Raw genomic sequence first — 21,329 nt, forward strand, 5'->3', positions numbered from 1 at the left:
GAGGGGGCTGGCCCATTGCGCGTCATCACGTAGTCCGCACCTATCACGTTACAGTGGCACTGCACTTCATTGCGAGACGCCCCCTCTCCCCCACCAGATTCAGGTATATAGTCAACATAAAATTTATTCAGTAGATTAGGTCTACTCGTGTAACCTCCTAAGAGCAGATGAAACAAAGTTAAATATTATTAACCGCTTGAGGCATAGTCGTTCTCAGTGAACAATGTCACATATTTTGTAGGCGTAGATTAATGTGTAGGGCGTAGATTAGTCTAGGCCATGTCCAGTAAATTAGCATACGCTGTAGCTGTATATCCATGTTTTAATTATCTGAGCCCACTCATATCTTGAAGTGCAGCTACAAGAATTTCTGAAGTGCAGGGTGGGGCCGAGCGCTCCACCCTGCAGTCTGGCTATATAAATACCCTGTCAGTGTCTCCTGCTTCAACTGCATCGTTTGGCCTTTATGCATGTGTGTTTGTGTAAGTAAAAACCACAGAGTCAGGAGGAGAGGAACAATGACATAGTGGAATAGGACTAAATGTTATGGATTAGAGGTTTCTTAGATACACACCCATAATGTGTGTTTCTTAGATACATGCCCATATGTGTGAAGAACAGAGGTCAACATGGTCCCCTGTGACTTTAGAACTGGTCTTTTTTGGCTATAGTTGTATTATAGTGCATTTTTTCCCCTGTATTTTTGTTTGTTGTAGGTTTACGTATATGGTCACATAGGTGTGCATCTTATATGGACAACTTTTTGCAGCTCAGTTAGATTGGGAGAGGAAAATCAGACAGAAGGGGAAAGGAGGGTAAACATGCCTGTATTAAAGTTCTGATTCATTCTTTAGGGTCATCTGCTACTAAGAATTAGATACTATGATACTATGAATTAGATACTAAGATACTATGAATACCAAATTTAATTATGTTAGTATTAGATACCTAAAACAATGGTGCACGCACACACACACACACACACACACACACACACACACACACACACACACACACTGCATTTATGCAGTATAACCATGCCAAATTCATATTATGTTTATATTACATACCCAAATTCACCATTCAGTCCAGTACATTAAATAACTGTTTATAATAATTAAAGTAAATAAATATTAAAGTTATTAGGACGCCAGAAAAAAAAGTATATATGTAAATCTATACAATATATATGTAAACCAGGAAAATCATCAGCAACATCACTGGATGTGCTGCTGCAATCATCAAGGCCAGTATACAAGGTTACCACTAGATGTTGCCATTTTCCAAGCTATTTAATGTGCACTTTACTCTTGGCTTGCGTTGACCAAAGTGCGAGTAGTGTCTGTTAACAAAGAAAAACACCTCTACACCTTAAAAAAGCTACCTATAATATAGACATTAATGATCTCTTCCTAATGTTTACTCTGTATTATAACTACCTTTTATAGCTCTATATTACAGAGCTATCTAAAAAACTAATGTTTACTCTTTTGTGGGTGTTCCTGACTACAGTGTTATTTCATGGGCTGGGCAGAAGAATAGGTGTGTGTTTCCAATTTAAAATAGCAGTTGGGTGTTCGACAGTGAATTACATAAAAAGTAAACAAAAGTGTTTCTTTACACCAACTCCCCCCCCCCCCCCCCACACACACACAAAAGTAGCCCTAGAGCAAAACCTTTCCCTAATGAGATAATAAATGTACCAAGGCTGACATCAGATGTTCTTCTAGGAGAGGCCATATCAAAAAATGCATAAGTGGCTATAACTGAAACACTACCTCACATCCCCTGTCAGAGGAGACGGAAAATGAGTGTGTGACGGAGCAAACAGAGACGGAAACAAAACTTGTGTGTGTACATGCTTCAGCTGTTAACCAGAAATAGAAATGTATTGTTACAACGTTTTTAAAATCACATGTAAGAACAGTCGCAGCTCTATAATATTAACATGGATTAGACTGGATGTTTTTTAAATGTCAAGTGTAGGTCACGTAACATATTCAAATAAAACATATTCGAAAACTCATACATGTCCTTTCATTTTACAATAATCCAGTTTAAATGCTCTACCGAAGTGAAATAATCTTTTTATTAAATGCCTAAAAAGGGTGCGAGTGACGCATAAAATGGATGACTGCCTCTTGGTTTTATCGCTGCGGAAAAGCTTTGCGTATGCTCGCGTCCATCTGTCACCGCTTTTGCGCTGGACTTGCTTTAGGACCAGCTGTCTGGAAGTGCGCGAGCGCAGCGCACGGACACAGCTCATATCCTGATTGTCAGATGGACGTCTCGGACTTTTGCCCTTCGTAATCCCTTGACCTTTATGGCGACACCGGGGCGTTTGTTGACGCTACATGCAGTGACATATTTTATCGCTTCGGTGGGCGGATGCGAAAACGATTAGAAGGATCTCTTGAACGTCCAGTATAAAGGGGAATTGGTTTCTATGAGCAAAGCGCCAACTCTAGCGGCAACTCTGTAAAACTGCTCAAATACACAAAAAGGTGTTTATGTTTACGTATGTATTCCGATGGGAACGCGGACCCGAATCACGATCACGAGCCCAGTAAAATATATCCAGCACAATATGCTGCACGAGTACATAGTAGCTGATTATTTGAACGACACACAGCATGGTCCACTCGTAGGAGCTGTCTTGAGCTCGATACCTCTCCCCGCTGCACACTTTATCTTTTTCATTACACTTTTCCTTTATCTCTTTGTTGATCTGTTGCAATCAAATACATGTTCCATCAGACCATCCCGTGGCTGAAGGGCAGGTTATTATTCCTCTTTTCTATCATTGCTCCCTGGCCTCCAGAATGATACTTTGTAGTTTCTTCCTCTATTTATTGCGGTCTGTCTTGCATATCTAGAACAGAAGGACTCCTTTTACACTATCATTATCAAAAGTCGCATCAATTAAAAACGCCTTTTTGTTCTCTGTTCTTAACCACACTGCGGAGGTGGCCGTCAGCCAGTGTGAAGCGCACTCCGCTGATGCACTGTGATGTGTTGACACGTGAAGCACTAGTAGTGAGGCTAGCTTTGCTTGACTCCACTCCCGGCAGCACTGATGTAGCCATGAATCAAGAAGAGTTGGAGGAGGCTGAAAAAGAAGGTTCTGCGGTCCTTGTTATTACATTCATATATTACAGCACCTTCTATAGCACCAGTGACAGGGGCACATGTTTAGTTCCAAACTCAGAAGGAGGGATTTTTATTTTTTATTTTTTTGTTGTTTTTGTTTTTGTGTGGAAGGGGCAGGGGATGTGGATGTGCAACCACCTCATCTGTTACACTGGTCACCATGGCACCAGAACCATTCATCACAATAGAGGGAGGGGCCATCTGACAGATATCTGAGTAATAGAGAGGGGCTCAGGAGAGGAGACCACCTGACACAGGTTCAATAACTTGTAATATAGTGTTGAAGTGTGGAGTGTGCTCATGTGTGAATGGGGGGGGGGGGGGGGGGTTCATGCCTTTCCTGATACACTACCTAACAACTACATAACTAATATCATATTTCATAAGGCAGCTCACAGAAATTACATCTCATTGTGCCTTGCTGCATTCTATGCTATTGTAATGGCAGATGGCTTGCATAATGATTTAAATTGGTAAAGAGCAATCTAATTAGGTAGAGCATATTCGTTTAGCATCTGACTGACTATCCTGCTAACAATACTGTGTGACCTACTGTCGAGTCAGTACACTATTAATCAGCACTGGGGTTTTATGGCAAAGTGTGGCCAATATCATTATCACCTTTTTGTCTTTTTGCTGACAGGGCTGTTTTAGCTTAGTGTGTAAATAATGGCTAAAACAAATGATACATCAGCAGATGTCATCAGATGTTGTTAATATTGGTCCTAATGTCTTTAGAAGAGGGAAGGAAAGTAAACAAAAGACACAGTAGTCATAACTGTGAGCTATTCATGGATTATATGTTAACACAGGTTGTATGTAAACATAAATGACTCTTCAGTTCTATGTTATCTGAGCTTTCATCTTACACGGACCACACAGGATGATCAATCACTTCAACTTGTTTCCTGAGCCCTCTCTCTCTCTCTCTCTCTCTCTCTCTCTCTCTCTCTCTCTCTCTCTCTCTTTCTCTTTCTCTCCCTCCACATTAGATGGTTCAGGGTTCCCTACCACAAAGAACAGATACCGTATCTCCTATTTACAGGGTGAAATATTCTATTGTGGAACTATTTTCTACCTTGGTCAGCACTATAGAGCACTGATGGTGATGGGGCCCAGTGCACTTCAGAATTCCCATTTAGACTGTTCTCGGAGTGCCGCTTTCTGCATAAATCATGCTCTAATCCCTCACACACATTTAATTAACATCACCCCATTTACACACAGCCCATTCATCACCAACTGTTTCTGCTCTCTCTCTCTCTCTCTCTCTCTCTCTCTCTCTCTCTCTCTCTCTCTCTCTCTCTCTCTCTCTCTCTCTCTCTCTCTATCTATCTCTCTCTCTCTCTCTCTCTTTCTCTCTCTCTGTGTGTGTGTGTGTGTGTGTGTGTGTGTGTGTTTGCTTGGGGTGGTATGTCATGGTAGCACTGAGGGATGTAGGCCTACATGTGAAGTGATGTATGATCGCTGGTGTTGGGGAATGATGTATGTGTGTGTGTATAACTGCAAAAGAGCTGTAAGAGCTATTAGAAGTAAGAGCTATTAGAAGCCTGTTATCAGGAATGCAACTGTTTATGGTGCCAGATTCTCTCTGTTTTTCATTGCTTTATTAATCTCTGCTTGCTTTATTCTTGATCCTCTCAATTTTTTCCCAGTATCCTGTACTGCTTTTTCTTAGATTCCAGTAAGTGCTTGCTCAGGTTTTAACCAGGCTTGTTGTAATTACAACACTTAATGCGGGTCCATGAAACCACAGAAGCTATTTAGCCTTTTCATTGTAATCACTCCAGAGAAATGACACTATAATGATTATGCAAACTAGTTGCTGTTTCTTTAATAGTGCTATAATTTATGTGGGGGTTTTTTTATCTGTAGCTAGGACTCCTTCAAGTATCATTTCAAAGACTCCGTGTGTATCATATCTAATCAGGCCGACGTATTCTTGCTCTGAGCATTGTGTATTCTGGGCCTGGGCTTTCATGCACACTCACTGGCTTTTAGGAAATGGAGCGCTAATGAAGACCTCGGGGGGTCTGAGTGATATGGGGCACCATCCAAGCGCCCTCCGCTCTGTCCGGCAGGAGGGGGGAGGAAGAACTGCTGAGAAACGATTAGAGGCCCAGGAACGTAACCCAAAACCACATTAATGGAGATTATACAAGGAGGCCTGTGGGCATATAGGGAGCTGACAGAGATATTGAGCTTGTCCTCTGCACAAGACTGGGGGGAGGTGGTGGACGGTTAATAAATGAATGCGACTGCCAGCCGTGACAGTTTTATATTCCTGAATAAAGAGCTCTGTGGAGAGAGCTGGGGGTACCATGCTAGGGGGGGGGGGCCACAGGGAGGTTTAATAAGGGCCTGTCTATAATCCGTACTGCAAACATCTGGATGGGATTTCAGACCAGAGAGCACTGCTCAGCTGCCATTTCAGACCTGCTGCAGACCTTTGGGTACTCGCTGGGGCCAGTCCAGTGGAATGTTTTGGTGTTTTGGAACAGGAATAAAGAGTGCCTCCATTACGGCTCTTCGACCGCTGAAGCATCTCGCCGGCAGACACGACCTAGTTCTGGGTGTGTATTATTTGTCCTGTAGACAAGTGGAACTCCCACAGCCTGCAGAGGTTTATGAATGATATATCAGGAAGTAGGAACTGATTTAATCACAAACAGATATTGGTGGTGCACTAAGTTCAGAGCCAACAGTCTCCTTGGATTGCTGAGGATGCTTTTATTGCATTAGTATGGTTATGCATCCCTTCAGTGTTTCACTAGAACAGATGATTTGACTCTAAATGAATAATATGCACCTGATGTCACGGATGCTCACTGGGGTGACATATCTGAATTATTTGAACAGAAACAGATGAGAATAGAAGTACTTATGTATTGCAGCAGGTGTTATTTGATACGTAAAAACACAAAAACTTTTATTCCACACATTAACATATTAATACTGTCATCCTATCTCAGACTGAGACAAAACTCCCTGGAGGTTTATAACCACCATTTTTAAGCTAAAAATAGACTGCAGAAGAGCTAAAAGGCAATGGAGACACATAAATCTTTCACCATCTATAAAAATAATTTTAAAATGCTCAGTAATGAAATAAGGTTTGCCTGGAAATCTTTCTTCTCAGACTTAACTATCAGTCACAAAGTCAAATCCCCCCACCATGGATATATTGATTAATTCTCTCCTTTCACATCTTGGCTGAATTATTTTTCAGCTAATAAACCTAATCAGTATGCCACATGTCACAGTTGGCCGTTCATCTGCCGGAGAGGACACACCCACTTTAGACAGGGACCATCCTACACCCCTACCTCGTTCCCAATCACCAGAGTTTTAATCAAGTACAACTGTTCATACTTATCTTTGTTTAAACCTACAGGTCTCTGGAGAAGGCGCTGCACATTAGCGGTATAAGCCAGACGGAATACTCATCCTGTGTATCGCTTCCCCAGATCCTCAAATTTAGGATACTTGTTTTGTTGTGAATTTGTTTAAGATCATGAAAAATAAAGAGCTTTTTAGCTCAAATTTGCCTCTAGTTTCCTCTGTGTTATCGCTACTGTCACACCACATTCTATCATACAAAAAAAAAAGGAAATACCGGCTACGCAGTTTGTCAGCTATTGAACAGCTAAAAACAAAACACTCTAAATGTTGTCATATCATATTCCACTCTTTTTGTTAAATAAGCAGCCATTAATTTAAATTATCTTAATTATGATTTAGATTAAAATGTAAATTTCAATAAAGCTTAATAAAACCCTAACCCTAATATTTAATATATGTTCAGGTACTTGACAGAGGACTTGTAGGGTCAAGATACATTACTCACATCACTCCTCAGGTGAGCCTCGAGACCATTGGGGAGCATATTGATCAAACGGCATTCTACCTCATATCATTCCCTGCTCACTCTATCATGCTGGGTTTAAAATGGCTGTGTCACCATAACCTTGCTAAGGACAATGTCTTTGCGAAGGACAATGTTTTTCACATTGGAGGGTGTATCTCCAGGCGACTTCCATAGAAAGCCCGGAAGCTGATAAGCAGGTCACCATTCCCCAAGAGTACGAGGACCTGGCACAAGTGTTCAGTACCACCAAGGCCACACAGCTCCCCCAACTGAGCCCCAAGCTCCCCCCATTGTGACTGGGATTGTGCCATTCCTCTTAAGGAAGGGGTAGTACCTCCCAGAAGTCGAGTCTATCCTCTCTCCCAGGAGGAGCGAGTGATGGGACAGTATGTAAAAGAGGCCCTGGAACAGGGTTATATCCGTCCCTCTACGTCTCCGGCCTCAGCCAGCATTTTCTGTTCTGTTTAGAGCCTGTCCTTCCTTCCTCTTGTTTCCTGGCATCGCTAAGCTGGGAGATCGACAAACAAATAGAAGCGGCTAACCCTCATCCACAATGTCTACCCAATCACCTGTACGTGCCACCCAAACTTGACTCCCTCATCACGTGGGCACATACCTCAATGGGAACTGGCCATCTGGGGTCTACACGTACCGTCCAGTTGCTAGGTGTATGCTACTGGTGGCCAGCCCTGAACAGGGACGTGGTGAGGTTCGTAGGTTCATGTGCAGATTGCGCACGTAGCAAAATGCCGTATACTCCTCCCGCAAGTATGCTGCTCCCCTTGCCTACCCCGCTGTGTCCGTGGTCTCATCTTGTGATGGACTTTATTACAGATTTACCTGCATCTGAGGGTAATACAATGATCCTCACAAAAGTAGATAGATTTTCGAAGATCGTCCGATTTGTTCCCTTGGTAGATCTATCCACGGCTTTGGCAATGACGGATTTACTCTTTCATAATGTCTTTAGACAGTTTGGCCTACCTGAGGACATCGTTTCCGACAAGGGATCACAGTTTACGTTGCAGGTGTGGAAGGAACTACTGGGGAAGCTGAAAATCACAGTTAGCCTGATATCTGGCTACCACCCCAGGCCAACGGTCAGGTGGAAAGAGCTAACCAGAATTCGGGTAAGTTCATCCGACCGTATAGCCAACAACACCCAGAAACGTGGAGTGCTTACCTCTCCTGGGCAGAATATGCACAGAATTCTCTGCGTCATACAGGAACTGGACTAACCCCATTTGAGTGTGTGCTAGGATATCAACCTCCACCCTACTCTTGGATCCCCTACCTTGGATCAGCCTGAGGTGGAACAGTGGTGGCAACGCAGACAGCGAGTATGGGAAAAGACACACCAGCAGCTGCGCAAGGCGGTCGCTGCTTACATGTGAAAAGCTGATAGAAGACGTGGGGAGACTCCTCAGTATGTGATTGGGCAAAAGGTGTGGGTAGCCACAAAGGACGGCTGAGCAGGCCCTACTGGAATGCTAGCCGCGAAGTACAAATGTCCTTATGCCATCACAGGGAAAGTCAACAACATCACATACAAGGTCAGTCTTCCAGGAAGCTGTTGGACATCCTGGGCGTTTCATGTGTCAACCCTGAAGCCGGTGGTGGAGAGTCCCCTTGCGGAGGAGGCAAGCAATTGCAATACCTTGTGGACTGGGAGGGGTACGGTCCAGAGAAACACAGCTGGATACCGGCCTTCCAGGTGTAAGACCCTGACCTCACCACCTCTTTCCACAGGGGAAACCTGTGGAGACTGGCTCTGCAGCGGCTGGGTCGGCAGCACTCTAGGAGGCTGGTGGGGTCTTCAGGTGGGGGTTCTGTCACGGTTGGCCGGTCATCCGCCAGAGAGGACCGTCCTACACCCCTACCTCGTGCCCAATCACCAGAGTTTTAATCAATTACACCTGTTCATACTTATCTTTGTTATTTAAACCTGCAGGTCTCTGGAGAAGGCGGTCTAAGCCAGATGGAATACTCATCCCGTGCATTGCTTCCCCAGATGCTCAAATTAAGGATATTTGTTTTGTTGTGGATTTGTTTAAGATCATGAAAAATGAAGAGCTCTTTAGCTCAAACTTGCCTCTCATTTCCTCTGTGTTATCGCTACTGTCACACCACATTCTATGATACAAAAAAAGGAAATACCAGCTACACAGTTTGTCAGCTATTGAACAGCTAAAAACAAAACACTCTAAATGTTGTCATATCATATTCCACTCTTTTTGTTAAATAATCGAGCAGCCATAAGAGCAACCATAGCAAGTGATAGCTCCCAAAGGATCAGATACTCACATTACAGCAATAAAAAAAAGAAATACCGGCTACACAGTTTGTCAGCTATTGAAAACAGCTAAAAACAAAACACTCTAAATGTTCTCATATCATATTCCACTCTTTTTGTTAAATAATCGAACAGCCATTAATTTAAATTATCTTAATTATGATTTAGATTAAAATGTAAATCTCAATAAAGCTTAATAAAATATTTCCATATGGTTCAGTGTGGTTTCAGAATATTATAGCTTTAAACTCACTATAGATATATCTGTCAATAGTACTTGATCCTTACAGTTATATAATCTCACTGTTTAACGGCATAAATGCCATTAAACAGTGGATGTCTCATTATGTCCTGCAACTTGATAAAATCCTTGTTTATTTATACTATTTGCCAGGGAAGAATGTTCTGTAAAAATCTAAGTAGTTTTTGACAGTGACCTCTGTTTCAAGAAGCACATTAGTAATGCCTAAAAAATTGCATACTATTACCTTCATAATATCTCTAAGGCCCACTACAGTCTCTAAGATGCTGACATTGAAAAATCTATACATGCTTTTATGTCAGCAGACTGGATTACTGCAATGCTTTCTTATCTGGCTAACTCAAGAGCTCTATTACGGATGTATGGTGTGTTCAGAATGCTGTGGCAGAATCTACACATGTACAATGAGATGCTCTACACTTTACACATGCTCTGATATTCATCCATTGGCTACCTATATCTTGTAGAGTTGGTTTAAATCTTAGATTATTATTTTAATGGTCGTTATGGTCCTAAACTACCTCAGCAAAGTAATTACAAGGATAGATCTCCCAGCTCATCAAATAGCAATTTGCTGGTTATCCCTAAACCCAGATGTGAGAAATATCAAATTTGATTTGCTATGATTTGTCTTAATTGTCCTTATTTTTCTTATCTTTGATGTATTTTAATCCCTTTATTTGCTCTGAATGGGACTTCATAATGTTTTTTTAAAAAGTGCTATCTAAATAAAATATATTATGAATGGTATTCTTATTACTATTAATGTTTTTGTAAATGTATCACTCATAGGCAAATAAAATTTAATATAAAATGTCACTTGTAGAAAAGAAAAATGTATGTGTGTGTGTGTGTATGTCAGGTGTCTCTTGTGTTATAGTATATAGTATACCATGAACCAGATGCTCACTGCTGATGTATTACAGAGTGTGTGTGGCTATATGGGAATTGATTCTAGTTGAACATGGGAATCTATGGCTGCATGCCATATGTAACAAAAACCTTGTAAATCCTTCTAAAGCTTTACAGTACTTATGTGGCTAATTAAAAGCAGGTGAAAATTGCAAATTAGCCTATAGCATACCATTAGGAATTCTCTCTCCGAACTACATGCTTCTTACATCCAGCCTCCTTGAAACCCCACCAATACTCAAAATGTGTGAAATCTCACGAAAAGAAAAACACTGTACCATAAACACCAAGGTCACTAGGATCTTAGAGCTTTAATATGTATGGGGTACATTCAGGGATTTACAAGCAGGAGTATTAAGAGAGATTATAGATCAAAGACAAAGCAGACCTCAAAGCCTTGGAGAAACCTGGAGGAAAGACAAACACACACACACACACACACACACACACACACACACACACAGAAAAAGAGGAAGGTGATGTTGAAGGGACTAACTTTCCCCATCAGCCATCGCTGGCTCATTATAGCTCCAACTCCATGAATAAAAGAGTGTCTCTGTATAATCCTGGATGAACGGCTCAAGTCCTTCCACTCCTGTGTTCATGCAGACTTAATTTAGAACAAGATTTCAAAATGTTTAGGGCTCATTTTGCCCATTTAGAGAGGTGCCACAGAGAAGATTTGTGACTGTGAAAGAAGTGTTGAATGGCACCGATTCCTGAGTGCTGAGTTTTGTATGCTGGAGCGCAGTCACACAGAGGCTAAAATGAAGAGTGTTAATATCACAGTTCAAAGGGAATCCAAAACAGATCAGTAACAGGTAAAACAGCAAACGAATCAGATTAGGGATAGGCGAAAGGGCAAAAATAGAGATAACAGGCATAGGTCCAAAAACACACAAGAAGGAAGTACAAAGGGAAAACAGTGTAGAAACACTAGCCAATGGCTAAGCAAGATTTACAAAGACAAACAGGGACAGAAAATATACATTTACAGATAGAGAATATGGGATAAACTAGACACAAATGTGACTAATAATCGGGGGATTGGGAATAGATAAGAGGATTCTGGGGAATGTAGTTTAATGGAGGCAGCCTGGAAGCTGAAGGCATGACACTATGGATAGTGTCATAGCAACAGCTTACAGTGACCAAATGGGAACAAAATATATTAAACGGGAAATGATGCAACTTTTTCACATCTGGACACTACACACAACACACACACACACACACACACACACACACACACACACACACACACACATAGTAATAAAAATAAAAGTAGTAGTAATCATAGTTATAGTAATATCAAAGGGTGGACACTTTGAAGAATCACACCTGTAATTTAATTGTTTTGAAAACAAATAACACATGTTATTCTTCAAAGTAGTGTTGCACACTCTTGGTGTTCTCTTAACCAGCTTCATGAGGCAGCCACCTATTATGCTTTTCTATTGGTCTTAATGAAATTCTCACATACGCTGATTATCATCATCACTACTACTACTATTACTAACAAGATTGCTTAGGTATCCTGTCATCTGTGATTTCTCTCCCTCAGTTTGTGTGTGTGAGAGAGAGACAGCGAGAGAGAGAGGGAGAGAGAGAGAGTAAAAGAGAGCGAGAGAGCACAGAACAAATAGAAATGAGCAGAGGGCAAGGATGGAGAGATGCAGCGTGGAGCGTCTGATCTGTAAAGGAACATTGCACTGGCGCGCGGCGTGGTGTAACCTACGTGTGGGTTGGAGTCAGCTGCTGCTCTCTGGCACGAATAAGGTGACACTGCGAAAGAGGCCTGGAGGACGCCGTGTTTTGATTTAATCACTCAGCCACCTGTCACCCTTGTCAGATCTGGTAGAAGCTGAAGCGGCGAGCACACTGAGCAAACGATGACCTGACGTTCGCGTTTGTATTGCGTCGCTAAAGCTTCACGGTGAAATCCGCCCCTCTCACGAATCTGTTACAGGAGCTTCGCAAAGCATAAAAAGCAGATCCTGGATTTTTCAAACTTCCCTGCATTTGTTTGAAACTACAACACAAGCATAAATAAAGACCAGAATGTATACATGCACACCTGGGGCGTGAGACTCTTCTTCTCCTGTGGGAGAACAGCTGACCCACATTGCCTGGCCCTTCTCAGTAAGAGAGGCATGCGAGGAAGTTTGAGGAAGGATGCGTTTAATGACACAGAAGGAGCAGGAATGACCACCAGTAATGACCGAGGGAACAAAGGCTGCAGGTTCTTGATGAGTTCCAGCTTGTTTCTGCTGGTCAAATAATGTTATCTGAACTTTACTTTTTTTTGCATCTTATCTTTATCTAAATATAAAAATATGTGCTTCTTGAGTTTTGTTGATGGTTCTATGTTCAATATTTAATTGTATGACTTTGAGCAGAACTTTAAATGTATGAAAAGCACTATGTAAAAAGTTTAATTCTTCTTCTTCAACTGCTACTATCACTACTACTACTACTACTTAATAGTGTTCCTTACTTTCACCCCCTAAACAGGCTGGGAAAAAAGCATTTAATATCCAAGTTGGTATGAGGCTGACTATACTTCAATCCAGCCAGGTATTATAGCTTGGTTATATATTTGAGTAAACTCTGGATATTACTCTTCATTCATGATGCTGTAGACATTCGTGACAAGTGGCTTTTACAAGGTCATTTTACAGTGGACAAGGTAGAGGAAAGCATCTCTTGAACATAGACATTGAGGTAATGTAATGGCTTTTGACCTGATAAGTGTTAGAAACAGTGAGGGAACAGTGTTTAGATAGGAACGTTCATTATGTAACAATTCTGGCTTGGGGAAGTGCAGTCTGTTGTCCAGGGTGGTTGGTGTGGAATGATTTTCTCAGTACTAAACACACACACACACACACACACACACACACACACACACACACACACACACACACACACACACACACACACACACACAGAGAGAGAGAGAGAGAAAGAGAAGGGGAGAGAGGCTGAGAATGATTCTGACAACAGCCATGATTGCACCTAAGCATGGCAAATGCCTCTCACCCATAAAATTCTACTCTCTGGCCAAACTTTCTTGATTTGTAGCTCTTCATTTCTTCTCCTGCTACTTGCTTGTTGATGTCCTGAAAGAAAAACTGTAGATGATTCAACTCAGGATATGTCTCAACAATCTCAGGGGTCCAGCTGGCCTGATATCTCACATAGCAGCAGTCTCACCTAGAATGAGATGAAAAACATCATATTGCAGAAGCTAGCTTGCAGTACTCCTGGACAAATGGCCTTTCTGCCTATATATATTAGAGATGGGATTCATAGTCAGAAGTTATGAGGGCTTTGGTGAATCCCAGATTTATATAAAAAATTGCTTGTTACAATAAAGGCTAATTTCTGGTGCAGTGACTGGCCATTTAAGAGAAATGCAATGTTGTGATGTAGCATGCCTGGCTACATAGGAGACTCATTATACTCAAGGTTATAGGGACTGCATACGTCTGGGTCATGGGGATATGCATGCGTCTAGTTCCTGGGGACTGCATGCATCTAGTTCATGGGGACTGCATGCGTCTAGTTCATGGGGACTGCATAAATCTCTGATTTAGCAGGAACTTCAGTCTGGAATGCCACAACAGTTTAATGGGTCAATGAATGAATTTAAATTAATTTAAAAAAAACAGCCCACCAGCTGTCTTAGATCTGAAGGGGTAGATAGCTACACAAGTGAATGAAATGGCTCCTTTCAATCTAACTATGGAAGATGGGTTTGTGAGGTTGGCAGGTTACATGGGGGCGACTTTAGTTTTTGTTACAGTCTTAGACATGCTGGTAAAGGAACAGGGTAGAAAGTAGCCCCTCAACAATCACAGTCTTGTCTGACAAACGGACAGGCAATCACTCTATTGGCCCTGAATCACTCTTTTGCCTCATATGGGCACTATCCAAGGTAATTAAATGCAGAATTATATTGGGGCATTATTACATTTCAGCTATTTGCATGTTACTGATGCCCTTAATATTGTGTCTTAGTAAGTGTTTGTAAATATTTAATTACACCCACTTTTCTCATTTTTCAAAACTCAGCAACTAGTTATTACTTCCAATAAAAAGCGTGCTTACACCACCCCTGTTCTTAGTGAATTGCATTGGTTACTGGTCACATGACATCCACTATAAGATGCTCCTCGCTATCTTAAAGGTGGGTTGGCCAAAGCTTATTTGCATTTAGATAACACTTTTATTCAAAGTGACTTACAATTATCAGTCAATAACAACTCAAGAAACTAAGCGTTAAGGGCCTTGCTCAAGGGCCCAACAGTAGCAACCTGGCAATTGTGGGGCTTGAACTGGTAACCTGATTCATAGCTGAGTACTTTAACCACTGAGCTACAACTGCCCGCTCTGTGTATGGCAGAGCCTTTGGTGCTGCAGCATCTAAAATCTGGAATTCTCTAACACCCCTCTGTCTATGAAACTCCACTGGTTTTCCTCATTTTAGTCTTTTCTGAAGAACTTCTTAGTCTTTAAATGTTGTTGTATTGTAAAGTGACCTTGGGTTTGTGAAAGAAGCTATTAAACGTTATTATTATTATTATTATTATTATTAATATTATTATTATTATTATGTAAACGTAAAAGTCAACCACAAGCAATATTTTATCAATATTTTGTATTAATTAGGCCATGGTAGAATGACTTGTTTACTTGTTCACATTAACTTGCTCCTGACATTGTAACTGCAATTTCTTTTTCCACAAAAGCATTTCTACTCTCCTTCTCAGAAATATAAAGAGTTACAGGCTAATTAAATATATGGGCATGTAATGGGCACATTACTCTCCCTTTCCACAGATGGGATCCTGTGTTCTGCATGGTGCATCCCCACTAAGAGGAGTCTGGTGATGGACTACAGTAGGGAGACAGCATTGTAAATAAACCATAATCTGTGATCTCTGAGTGACGCTGTTGAGCACCAGAGTGCAAACAGAGGACCTGAGATAACAGCGAATCCACAGGCTGGGGGAAGCAGACTGAGAAGAGTTTTTAGGGTTGCAGAGAAGTGGGGAGTGATGGAGAGGAAGGGGGAGGGGAGTAGAGAAATAGAAAGAGAGAGAGAGAGAGAGAGAGAGAGAGAGAGAGAGAGAGAGAGAGAGAGAGAGAGACTTTAGTTGTAGGAGGATTGGGAATAATGATGGGGTTGGGTTATGTTGGTCTGAAAGCACTCTGACAGTGTCCATTTAAAAGCCCCTTTTCTTCCTCTACCAGCAGACAGAGAGTGCAGTCATCTGTCAAGATGCCTTACACTCCAATCTTCCAGCTATCTGACATGGTGCTGTAGAGAGAAAAGCCTGACAGCTCTGTGTTAAACTTGCATTAGTATTCGAAGTGCAGACAGAGAAAGAGAGAGAGGTGTGGTGTGCAGTCAGTGTGTGTGTGTGTGTGTGTGTGTGTGTGTGTGTGTGTGTGTGTGTGTGTGTGTGTGTGTGTGTATGCATGTGTGTGTGTGTGTGTGTGTGTGTGTGTGTGTGTGTGTGTGTGTGTGTGAAAGTGTAAGAGGAAAGTCTTGAGCCCTGCTGACACTACAAGCTGACTTTTTCCACACAAATTATTCAAAACAGGCTCCTTTTGTTTGTGGCAAAAAAAAGAAAAAAAGAAAGAAAAAAGGAAAGTCAATTTCATCTCTTGCATTGTCTGTGTCCAAAGGATTTATTAAAACGTTTCATCTTGCAACTGAAAGGAAGAAATGTTGGCACATTGCACCTTCCAAGAGAACACTTGAGGGGCACAACTTTACATTCAAAGATAACATAATAGAAAAATAGAGAAGATGGCAAGAACCCTTGTTAATTGTTTCACTAATGTAATCAGATACTAGTACATGCAAATGTACACAAGGATGCATGGCCTTAGACAAGGCAGGGTTTTCTGTTTTGAATTGGGCAGGGCAGTTAACTAACTGGTTCGTCCATGTGTGATAGAGCAGAAAAAATACCTTTGCCCCCCCAGAAAAGCAGTTTGTACGTGATCTACTCAAAGGGAGTGCTTGAGGCAATGAGACTTCACCTGGTTAAACACTAATTCATTTGTTTTTATTTGTTACAATATGTTATCAGTTTAATCACAACACAATGTAAGAAGTCCTTTATGCCCAGTATATCTCAGTCTTATCTCAGTCTTGATGACAAAAATCTCCATCATTTTAAATAGAGTGGATCAGAATTCTACTGATATATTGTGAAAGTGTAATGCATTTTAATGAAATTCTATTGTCTTTGTCTGCTACTGCCCTTGCACTGATTGGTGGCTTTAGCCTGACAGCATCTATTGCTAAAAATGACAGTAATGATTAATCTTCTTTTCTCACAAAGGTACTGACAACTCCCCCCCCCCCCAGCCCCTCAAATTCTCTGTGGAATGAATAAATATAAAGTGTGTGCAGGAATAGACTATTCACCCACTCAAGGTCTAAGGAGCCATGTAAAAAAAATAATGTCAGAGATTGCCTTATACGTCAACATGTCCAAACACCAAGACCTGACAGAGGCATTAAAGGCCATCTCTATACTCCCACTCATATTCCAGTTTTAATGCATCCTTTGTGACCAAGCTTTTTCCTCCTTTAAAGACCTCTGCTTTCCACAAGGCTCTAAATTCACTTTGCAGACAGCTAATATCAATTAGTCTTGGGAAGCAGAAGGCCAAGTGCAGCTATTAACACTGCACCTCTCCTCGGCTTCCCCCTACTGAAATTTACCCTCAGCTGAGTGCTTCCTCAATAATCATTAATGTCCTGTCTAAAGCGTCCTCTCAAAAATGACAAACATTTTAATTTGTATGAACCAATCAATGCATGGACGCATGCTCCTTCTCCCCTGACGGTACTAAGATGGAGATTTATGAGGCCCAGGCTCCATTAGATGTTTATTCTGTCCGTATATTTATGCTGTCTCCGGTGAAGGCATCCATGCACTGCAGCTGTAAAGCCAGGCTGATGTGTCGCATCTTTGAAAGCCAAATCACATATCTGAAGACCTGGAATTAAAATAACGATGACAGGAAACAGAGATAGAGAGAGAGAGATGTCAAGGGAGATGTAGATAGAAGCATGCCGACAGCATCTGTGAGTGACTCTTTGAACCGGAATAAACAGCTCTCATTCGTTTGTCTGAGGTCACTAATCTTTTCATGAAGGCCCTGGAGTAAGTATCTACTGTGTGGGATGTCTCAGCATCTTTACCCTTGCATACAGCACTGAAGGATAGAAGCCTGCGTTTGTACTGTGTGAGTGTGCACACTCCCACACACAGACCTACACACACACACACACACACACACACACACACACACACACACACACACACAGTCCCACTCACAGAATCACACAGATATCCCCACACATCACAAAAGGTTATCATATGACATTGACCTTCATGTTTCTACATTGTTTCTCCCACCTAACTACTGCAGTCCTATTGTTATATTCGCAATACACTGTATACTCATATCACTATAAAAGTACATCAAATGCATGGATTTCGGCACCTGCAGACAGTGATGGCTTGGCAGCGCCGGTGTCTTGGCATCGCTGCATAATGAGCGGTGTCAGCTATGACCTGATACACTTCTAGATCAGCAGAGTGAAGTATGATGATGTCAGCTGTCCAATCACCCAGGCTTGTCCTCCCTGGACTGTTTTGTTCTGCTGCATCTTTAAACACCCTTTATCTCTGCCATCCCACAGAGCTCTGTGGTCCTACATATAAACTGTGCATGTGGACTAATATGTTCCCACAGGTACCATCAGTGCCTGGCCTTAGCAATTACAGAGTGGTAATGATTGATAATCCTGCTGTGTTCAGCCTCATTTGGAGGCTGTGAGTGTGCGTGGGTCCTCTCCAGTGCACGACTTAGTTGATTTAATCTACAAAAGCAGGCAAACAGAAGGATTGTCCTATTCATTACAGCTTCACTCCCATAAAACAGAGATATAGAGGGGGAGAAAGAGAGAAAAAGGAAAGAAATGAGCTTTTAAAATTCTTAAGTTATCCTTAAGATTAGAGAAAATCATTATAATGAAGCAGTGCAGTGCTGTGAATCCATGTGCAATTTAATATCAAACATTCTCGGGCTAATTCCAAAAATCAGAGTCACAGACCAAAGCAAATGTCCATGAAACCAGATATCCAATAAACATGACAACAGTCCAAAAGGGATATACTACAAGGGCAAAAAAGGAAAGGTAAGGCAGAGCTCAAAAACACAGTAGGCACAACACTAGCAAAACACTCAGGAATGCACAAAACCAAAACCAAGCCGAAGCAGCTCTGACTGGTGGTCTTGGTGAGGGTTTCAGTTCGGACGTGCTCCAATGACCTTGAATGCACTGCTAAGGACTGGAATAAATGAAGATACCTAAGTCAGTACCTCCTGTCAAATCTCAGCAGACTTGTGATTTCTGACAGTCATTCAAAAAGAGAATGAAAGACAGTCTCATAAAGGGAAATACCAAGCAAAGAATCAGGTGAATAACATTGATTAGAATCAGGTATAAGAATATTCAATAAAATATGTTCTCATTTGTTTACAAATAACTTTTTCGTTATTTTGTTTTTTGTTACACCAATCCCTGATCCCTGGTCAGCTTCTGATAGTAATGTGCTCATTACCCAAGAAGTGTGCAGCAGAGGTGAGCAGACCTACATGTCACTGAGGAGCATGCTGATTATGACCACCATTTGCTCTACAGTGTCTGTGTCAGCAATCCTGTAGTCAAAGCAAGGCAGACCTTGACCAAAAAGGGCAGAGGTCAATGGATAAATCTTCATCATGAAGGTGCTCCAATGGACAGCGACTATCAATGACAACATTACAAACTGCAATCTGACTTCAGTGATGCAGTGATAGATCAAGTCAGTAAGCAGTGTAGACATGGGCAACATGCTTTGGGCTCCATCTTTCGAATGCCCTGGTGTGTCAAGTGCTTCAAAGAAAAGAACAGAAACAGATGAATTGCTGTTGTTGTATTAGATACCTTTAAATCACTATTATAATTTCTATATCAGAATAAAGAAAAGTCCAATCATCAATTCAATTAAATGAAAATAAAGAGCCAATAACTTGTAAGTTAGCTTGCGAAATGAAGCAGTGAGCATTTAAGGGGAAAATCTGTGTCTGTGGCTCTGATGCGAAATACGATATCGACTTATTTCCTGTTGCCATACATGCAGAGGGAGAAAGCTAGGATGTATAGAGGCAACAGTCTAGAACAGAGAGACAGTGTTCCTGAGGAGAGCCTGAAGCTCAGCCCTGAGGTTATCAATATCACGGCTTCGTGTTGTAACACTTTTTATGTCAGATAAAAGGTAAGAATGGGGGAGGCCTAGAGAGATAGATCGGGGTATACCTAATGGAGAGAGAAACTGTCACAATGTGACCTCTCTCCTTCAGTAAAGATCAAAGCAGACATAATTCCTTTTCTTCTTTCAGATCACAGCAAACGGAAAGCTTGCCTTTCGTATATACAGTAATGATTCTCTGACCATCAGACTCATTACTACCAAGACTACCAAATGAACCCTTTCCATGTTTTCCAAAAAGAATTACATGATCTACAGTACTGGCTCTGTGAAATTTAGGCCAGAGCTCCATACACCTCTCACTATATTAAATGCAGCTATTCAGCATGTAAGAGTTTCCTTTTCCTAAAGATTCTTTGAGACTAAGACCGTTCAGTACACGGAGCCTTATTGCCTGATGTTTACAGTGGGTTTAGTTCACAGATAACTGACTAGCCTGATGTTGCTACGGAGTGGGAGGAAGCTGTGAAACTCATTTCTCCAGGACAAGTGTCCCTCTGGGAAGCCAGCATGCTAAGCAAATTCAAGCTTATTCATCCTATACCATCCCAAATGAAAGGTTCTGCAGATCCTTAGTCCCAGATACACTGGAACTGTTGATAGAGCTCTATGTGTATTTGTTTATATGTCCGTGGTTGGGTTGAGCACCAGTGATAATGTCTGGTGCTGTTAGACCTCTCCTCATCCTTTCGCTTTTTTAAGCCTGACTCTTCAGCTCTCTTGTGGAGCTCTGCTCAAAGGGAGGTGTATTTCATGCACGGCAGACTTGGGATGCACTGTTAATGAATGCATTTATTTGGAATCCTACAGCTGTTCATGAAAGAGTATTTGTTCAGTTTCAGGGTGCAAATTGCAAAGCCATCGGAGCAAAGATGACTTTATGATGAAGATTTGTGATGAAAATTTATGCAGCATGTTTTGCTTATGCATTGGAAGCTGAGGTTTTCAAACTATCCTCAACCATTTTTCAATTATACAGCACACATTAGATGACTTACAATGTATTTTTGTTTGTTTGTCTTTTGCCCAGTAAGTATAATTTCATAAGTATTTAATGAAACCCATTGTGACCAGCATGTTTGAAAGATAAACAATGGTTAAGAAAAAAAAGCTTTCTTTTTTTGACCTTTCTAAGAGATGATACCAGACTGGGGAATTATATATCAGCATCTTTTGCTCACTTTGGCAAAGTACAGAAAGATCGTAATGGCAACTTTTCTGGACTCTTCTAGGATCTGTAATGAAACTCTTCATTGATGTTTTGTCCAACAGGCAGTGATGTAAGAGAGAAGTGAGAGGAGTTGTCCATGATGCTGAAACATCTGCTGGGGTATAGCACTCCGTTTTCTGGGGGTGATTAGGAGTCCGGCTGGAAGACCACTCCACTCCCCCATTTCACCCTCTCACATCCTCTCCTTTCCTTTCTTTTCATCTCTTCCATTCTCTTCCCTTCCATCACCTCTCTCCTCAGCACCACCCTACACATCCTTTTCT

Source organism: Electrophorus electricus, chromosome 4 (genome assembly GCF_041902795.1).
Source record: "Electrophorus electricus isolate QZ-2024a chromosome 4, ASM4190279v1, whole genome shotgun sequence".
Lineage (NCBI taxonomy): Eukaryota > Metazoa > Chordata > Actinopteri > Gymnotiformes > Gymnotidae > Electrophorus > Electrophorus electricus.